This window comes from Artemia sp. Qi Xiang Cuo, chromosome 8, assembly GCF_049724085.1.
Source record: "Artemia sp. Qi Xiang Cuo chromosome 8, ASM4972408v1, whole genome shotgun sequence".
In the NCBI taxonomy this organism is placed as follows: Eukaryota; Metazoa; Arthropoda; class Branchiopoda; order Anostraca; family Artemiidae; genus Artemia; species Artemia sp. Qi Xiang Cuo.
This window is the reverse complement of record NC_142801.1, coordinates 63,750,064-63,756,854: the sequence shown is the minus strand read 5'-3', so window position 1 is coordinate 63,756,854 and position 6,791 is coordinate 63,750,064. Positions and strand designations below refer to the sequence as shown.

Sequence of the window (6,791 nt, the reverse complement as noted above, 5' to 3'; positions counted from 1 at the left end):
TTATTTTGGTTGGCGTTGCGCTAGCTGGTGATCTCACAATATTAGTTTAACGATATTTTTTCAGATCGTGGATCTTTTTCTTATGAATACATTAATCTCATTCTTATGAAGACATTAACATTTGGATGAAATAACGTTATACATTGAGGTTTATTAATTTATACTTTATACTGGAAAAGCAAGAACGTAAATCCGGCCCTGGAGTTGCGAGAAAACCATTTAAAGCTTTTTTTTGTCAACAGACCTTTCCAAATCAACCAAGTCCATTTATGCATCCATTTATTGTGTCAGCTTAGACTACTGAGTCAGGGAGAGAATTCCAACTGTCTACAGCTTGGATACTCCAAATGTTTGCTCTGATGTTACTCTTCTATTTTCTTATTTCTTTCTGTTACACTTTGTTTCTGATACTCTTTCTGTTAAATCTGATGTTACTCTTCTATTTTCTTTTTCTCGTTTTTCTTTTGATTCCCCTCCTCCCCCTTTCTTGTATCCTATTAGTTAATTTTTCCCGCAAAGAAAGCATATCTTCATTTCCAACTACCTTTTCCACATCTCAATCCTGAAATGAGATCTTCAATTCAAAAATTTTTCTTCATGGAACATCTTCTCCTAGGCTCGTTTCAAGGATATCAAGAAAGAAGCTTCCACCTATATCAAGAAGATCGGTTACAACCCAGCATCCGTTGCCTTCGTCCCAATTTCTGGTTGGCACGGAGACTAAATGTTGGAGCCATCTGACAGACATTCATGGTATAATGGGTGAGCCATTGAGCGCAAAGAAGGCAAGGATGACCGCAAGACTCTCCTAGAGGCTCTTGATGCCATCCAGCCGCCCAGCTGCCCAACTGAAAACCCCTTCGTCTTCCCCTTCAGGTGAGTTGAAATCAATAACCGCCGTCGCTTGTCTCTTGGCACTGATCTGAGACTTTTCAACCACTTTCAGAGAATGCATTGTTTCCATTTTCAGAGTACTTCCATTTATCAACCGAATAGGAATAGGACCTAAAGTCTTAACGAATGTGTGATGCTAGAACTATCGAATCCATCTTTCTCTTCTATCTTACGGTTGACGTTTGTCATCAAGTCAGTCAACTTCAAGGACCCATCTACTTCTGGTGGGAGAGTCACCAAGGCTGCTGAGAAGACTGGAAAGAAGAAGTGAATGGCCATTCCCTGCTGACGCGTTCCGCGTAAATCGCTGAGGCGTATAGCCGTGTGCATATGGCTATTATTACACTGCTCTCATAGAAAGAAAGGAGTTTCCCAGAAAAGCGGTGTTGTGGCTCAATTTTATTTATAGCCGCTAGCGAATGTTTCAGTTTTATATTCCAGTCTTTCAGCTTTGATTTTTTGTCAAACGCTGGTCGCCAGTTTCTATTGAGTATAACTCAAGCGAATTTATTTCAATCGGCCTTGTCTTCTCACTTTTTTAGTTCTCGAAAACGTCATTTTTGCGCAGGGCTACTTCTAAATTTTTTAGAAAACGGCAAGATAGAGGAGTTGTTAAACGATTTTAACCACTTAACCAATCAGTTGGCTGAGTGGTTAAGGTAATCAAGGTTTTTTGTTTAACTTTAAAACCATGTAGGTCAAATTATACATTTCATTGCTGCAGCCTTTCGGACCTTGTAGCACCCAAATATTCTTAATTGTTACCGAAGATCAACGACTCGCATCTTTTTCGCATAACTTATGAAAAATGAATCAAAAGCCAAAGTGAAAATAAATCTCTATCATTGGTTCTTTACTTTTCGACTAAAATACGTAGCGGTATCGATAATCGATATAAAATTTCGCTTTGTTGACATTCTCATGACGATTTTTTTCTGCCGTCTCTTCACATTGAACTAGCACTAAACATTATTAATAGGTAGTGTTAATGTCAAAGCTGGAAATACCTGCAGAACTCATGCAGGTAACAGACTGCTAGGTAGCAGAACTAAGTAGGACGAACTTCACATGTTTTTCGGTACTTATTTTCACAGGTTTTCAAAATTTATAGTGGCAACCCTGTATATTGGATAATTTTCTAGTGGGACACTAAAAGTGTTCTTTTTCGGCTGATTTGGACACTTTGTCCCTAAAAGTTTTGGCAACCATGGTAACTCGTAAGCTTCACAAGGCGTCACCGGCTAATGACCACACTTTTGTTCAGTATATTTTTGACACTGGTGAAATGAATCAATCATCCTCTCGAGGAGCGTAAAGAGCGAGGCGTTGAGGAAGGGGCAGCCCCCAACATATACGGAATAATTTCTGTTCGTTCTAAGTTTTAACGTCGTTCCTTACTTTCAGTTAAAAAATCTTGTTTTTTTTATTAATTTTTTTTTAAGACGCCTCTCTTATAGCATTTGCTTCAGTATACTTTTACGAGAATCTCTTTAATATTTTTGTTACGTTTACAGACAATGCCTCGTTTTATAATATGAAATCTGGGTGACAGGATACAGAACAAGAAGATATCGCAACCAATAGGGATGAGGCCCGTTCCATTGGTCGCCCTACTTAAAAACTGAATTGCGAACCTCCCTCCCCACCCGTATCTGAAAAATACATGTAGAGATCCATGGGAGAGGAGTATAAGAAGAGTTTTATAGGAGAGACAGAAAAATTCCTAAGGTTTCTAGGACAGGTCCAATTTTTTAAAATTATAAAAAAAAAAATTCCCCCCAATTTGATTCTGAGATGGGGGGGGGGGCTACAAGGTACCACTATGGTCCGCTTTTATTAGTTTTACTTTCATTTTGAAAAAAAAAAAAATCATAAAAAATAGACGTCGAGCAGCTTAAAGTCATTAGATTTCCTCTAGATTAGTTTAAAACGAAACTGAAGCAGAATTAGTATAGACTAAAGGGCTGAATAATCTTATTCCTGCTAACAAAAAACATATATATATCCGTCTTTTATTTTGTGTATGCTAGTATAATATATCAGTCTGAAACACAGATTCAGATATAACTCTGAAACAAGGCTGTACTTCCTGACAGGCCTTTCTTCTTTATAAAAAAAATATATTTACAATGTTCATAAACCCAAACAGTCACAACACAAGCAGTAAATTCTTTCTGTCGAATGTACTAGCTCAAGGCCTGAAGTACGTATAATGATGCTGTCTTTTGGCTATATTGGTAAGATGCTGGAGAACCTCTATTGGCTTTTGACCATCCTTCAGGGAAAAGGTTTGAGTTACCCAGCTATCCTAAATAAAAAAATTCTTGATAAAACCGGGTTTTAGTCGAACAAAAAAAAAAAAAACTCTTAAGTGTTGGTATGGCAACACTGAGTGAGAAAACAAGGAACTTAATGATGGACCCAATAAAACTCTAAAGTCAAAAGATATATCACTACTACTGCTACTGCTAACAACTTACTGCAACACCAAGTCACCTGAGGCCAACACAGCTACACATGCTCCTCCTCCATCCCAGTCTATTCAAAGCCTTGCTGTTTACATCCTGTCACAAGACTCCCATTTCCCTTAAATGTTTCCTTATAGCATCCTCCCACCCCAACTTGGGACGACCTGATTTTCGTCTGACCCTTGACGGTTCGCCAACAAGGACAATATTTGGTAATTTATCATCCTTCGTCCAAAGAACGTGTCCAAGCCATCCCAACCTTTTCCTTAATATATCCCTAGAAAGCGGGATTTAAACATATTTTTCGCACAACCTACTGTTTCAGGTATGACAGGGCAGTCGGGTACCCAAAACAATATGTAGGCAATTTCAATTGAAAACATCTTGCAAATCTTCCCCCTTTTTTTAGGAGCACCGAAGCTTCAGAACCATACTTGACGACTGTCATTACTGTACCTTCTAATATTCTATCTTTGTTCACATACTCATCTTCCTATTCTTCCAAACTTCTTAGTTGTGAAAAACTCCCTGGGCCTTGATTATTCTACTTTTAACATCTTCACTGCACCCACCGTCTTTACTAATAGTACCAACTATGTAAGCGAAGCTGTCCATTTGATCGATCTTCTCGTTACCCAGCATCACCTATGCACCTTCACTTATTACTAGCCTTAGTGACTTAGTCTTCTTAAAATTAATTTTCAAACCTATTCTTGCACCCTGAACTCACAAAACCTCTAAAAGTTCATTCGTTTTGCTGATACTTTTAACTAGGATGTGCAAGCCTTTATCATAATCTAAGTCCAGGAGAGTTTTACTTCACCATTTGACACTGTGTTCTCCCAATGCAATTGCTGTGCTTCTTAGGACAAATTACATCAAAGTGACCCATAAAAATGTGGATAAACGCAACCCTGCTTAGACCCTGCTCCTGTTTAATAGTGAATTAATTAATTTAAAAAACTTTTCCACAAAATAAGTTTTTTTTTACAGTAAAGTACTCCCATTAAACCAAACAAGAACAAAAATAGAATCAAATAATCTACATAGCATACAACTACCACAAATCAGTATCAATAAATAAATGAAACCCAAAACAAATAGAAATTAAACTAAATCACACAGTCAAACTCAAAACAAGCAGAAATTAATATGAGTAGGGTTCTAAACCCCTATGCTTTCCAAAAGCCAGAATATAATTTGTACTTGACCGAAAAAATTCAAATGAATATACTGAAAAAAATGTACATTGTCAGGTTAATATACATATGTTGATATCTATTCCTTAAAATCTTAATTAATTTTCGATTTCTTAAAGTTATAAAACTGAAAACATTTAATAGAATTTTTTTCATGTTTCTCAAGTTTCTACTTGTCTTAAGTTTTTAAGACAACCCTTTCTATTAAAACCTTATATGCCCCTAGGGCATAACTTAAATACCCTGAGGGCTAGGAGGGGGGGGGGGTTGTCATCCTCAAAGAATCAATTTCCAGGAATTTCAACTACGTTGACTAAACTGGACATCTCAAAATTTTGATTGCATGCGTTTGGGGAAATTGCGGGCAAGCAAGGGGGGTTAATTGCCCTCCAATCACTTCCGACTATTAAAAAGGGCACTAGCCCTTTCATTTTCCATTCGAATGAGCCCTTTTTGAAGTTTTTACGACAAGGCTTTCAATACAAACCTTATATGCCCCCAAAGCAAAACTTACAACCCTTGCCCTGAGGGCTCTGGGGGGGAGTATCCTCCTCAAAGACATATTTTCCAGATTTTTCAACTACGTTGAAAAAAATTGCTGTCTCAAAATTTCAATTGGATGTGTTTTGGGAAATTGTGGGCGTGGAAGGGGTGATAGTTGCCTTCCAATCACTTTCGGCTATAAAAAGGGCACAAGCCCTTCCAATTTCCTATTGAATGAGCCCTTTTTGAAATTTCTGCGACAACTCTTTCGATACGAAGTGCCCTGATCTAAACGTATAAAAAATAATACATTGTGCCACAAATATTCTTTACTTAGGCAGCGCTATTGCATTGCCTATGATCAGCTACTAACCTCATTTCCTTCCTTAACCGGAGCTACGTTTTTCTCTAACCTAGTACTAATCATTTTATTGTATTTGTCTGGTATACCTGACAAGGATAAGACCTTTGCAAAAGTTTTTCTATCAGCTGGATCAAACGTTCGCTCATAATCTATGAAACTGAGGACATAAGGTGTTTGATGACTCATGCACTTCTTAACTATACATCTAAGAGTGAAAGTTTGATCGACACATCCTCTACCCTTCCTAAGACTACACTGCTATTTTCTTCAAACTATTTAAATCATCTCTAGCTCTAAATAACATCATTTTATTATGTATGTGAAGCTTAACGCTTGGTGAGTATTTCTCATAATCTTTTAAAGTCAGTGGTTTAAGTAATTTTGGCGTAGAATTTTATACGCAGTTTTAGTAAATCCATTCATTATTGTCTCATAGCTTGAGCACCGAGTTGAAACTTTCAGGATTTTTTTTTTCGTGATGAGGGAAGGAGAATAAGGAGACTTAATTTCCCCTCACCCCATTTTCCTCATGGGGGAGCGGGGTGAAAGCATAGTTTCTTCAGCGATAATAAAAGAGTATTCCCTACAGTTTTCTTTCTTTCTGATGTTTTTCTCTGCTGGGAGTTAATCTCCAATAAATTACTTATGTGCCACCAGACACTAAGGCTTTAGAAGAAGACAAAACAGGTTATTTGAGTCTGCTTATGTGCTAAGGGTCTGCTTATGGGTCTGCTTGTTATCGCCATTCCTGCTTACTGTTGACCTGCTTGCGTTTGCACGACATTTTTCTATATTATCTGGTTCAGAGAGTATAGGTAACTTATAAGAGTGGAAACTGGCACTAGCATCGAAAAAAATTATCAAAGCAATCGAGCGTTTGGTGACACTTGGCCTTTTTTCAAGCTTTCTAATTATTTTTTGGTTAGGAACTAAGAGCAGACACGCATTACTATGTTAATTTTACCAACTACACAAATTAAATTAATTATTACTATTATTACACTGGAAAAAAATGTCAAGTGTTGCAAAACGCTTCATGGCGTTGATAATTTTTGCCAACACTAGTGGCAGTTTCCACTCTTATAAGTTACCAATATTGTTCGATCTGGTATTACCACATACAATGAATATGAAGGTGGTACAAAAGGCTAATTATTAAAGGATAAAGCTTAACAAATTTATTTTATGTCTATATATCTTCTTCTTCCGAAAATATAATATATGCTGGACCACCGTCAAACATTCCCAGTCAGAAACAAGGGAATTCCCATAAGTTGACGAACTTTAAATATTGGTAATTTGAATACTATAGTCTGATATTGATGGTGAATAGATACTGGTAGATTGAATTAGAGGTGATTTTAGCATTTATTGCTTACCAAA

The 6,791-nt window shown here is 37.0% G+C and overlaps 1 protein-coding gene across 1 annotated transcript in view; it reads right to left on the bottom strand.

Moving 5' to 3' along the window:
- Positions 1 to 2,914: 2,914 nt before the first annotated feature.
- LOC148949688 (protein turtle homolog B-like) overlaps positions 2,915 to 6,791 on the bottom strand; it is a 211,503-nt gene continuing 207,626 nt past the window's right edge. Inside the window, exon 15 of the mRNA XM_089093061.1 lies at positions 2,915 to 3,202. The gene's annotated coding sequence lies outside the window, so the exon portion shown is untranslated. The remainder of the gene's footprint in view (positions 3,203 to 6,791) is intronic.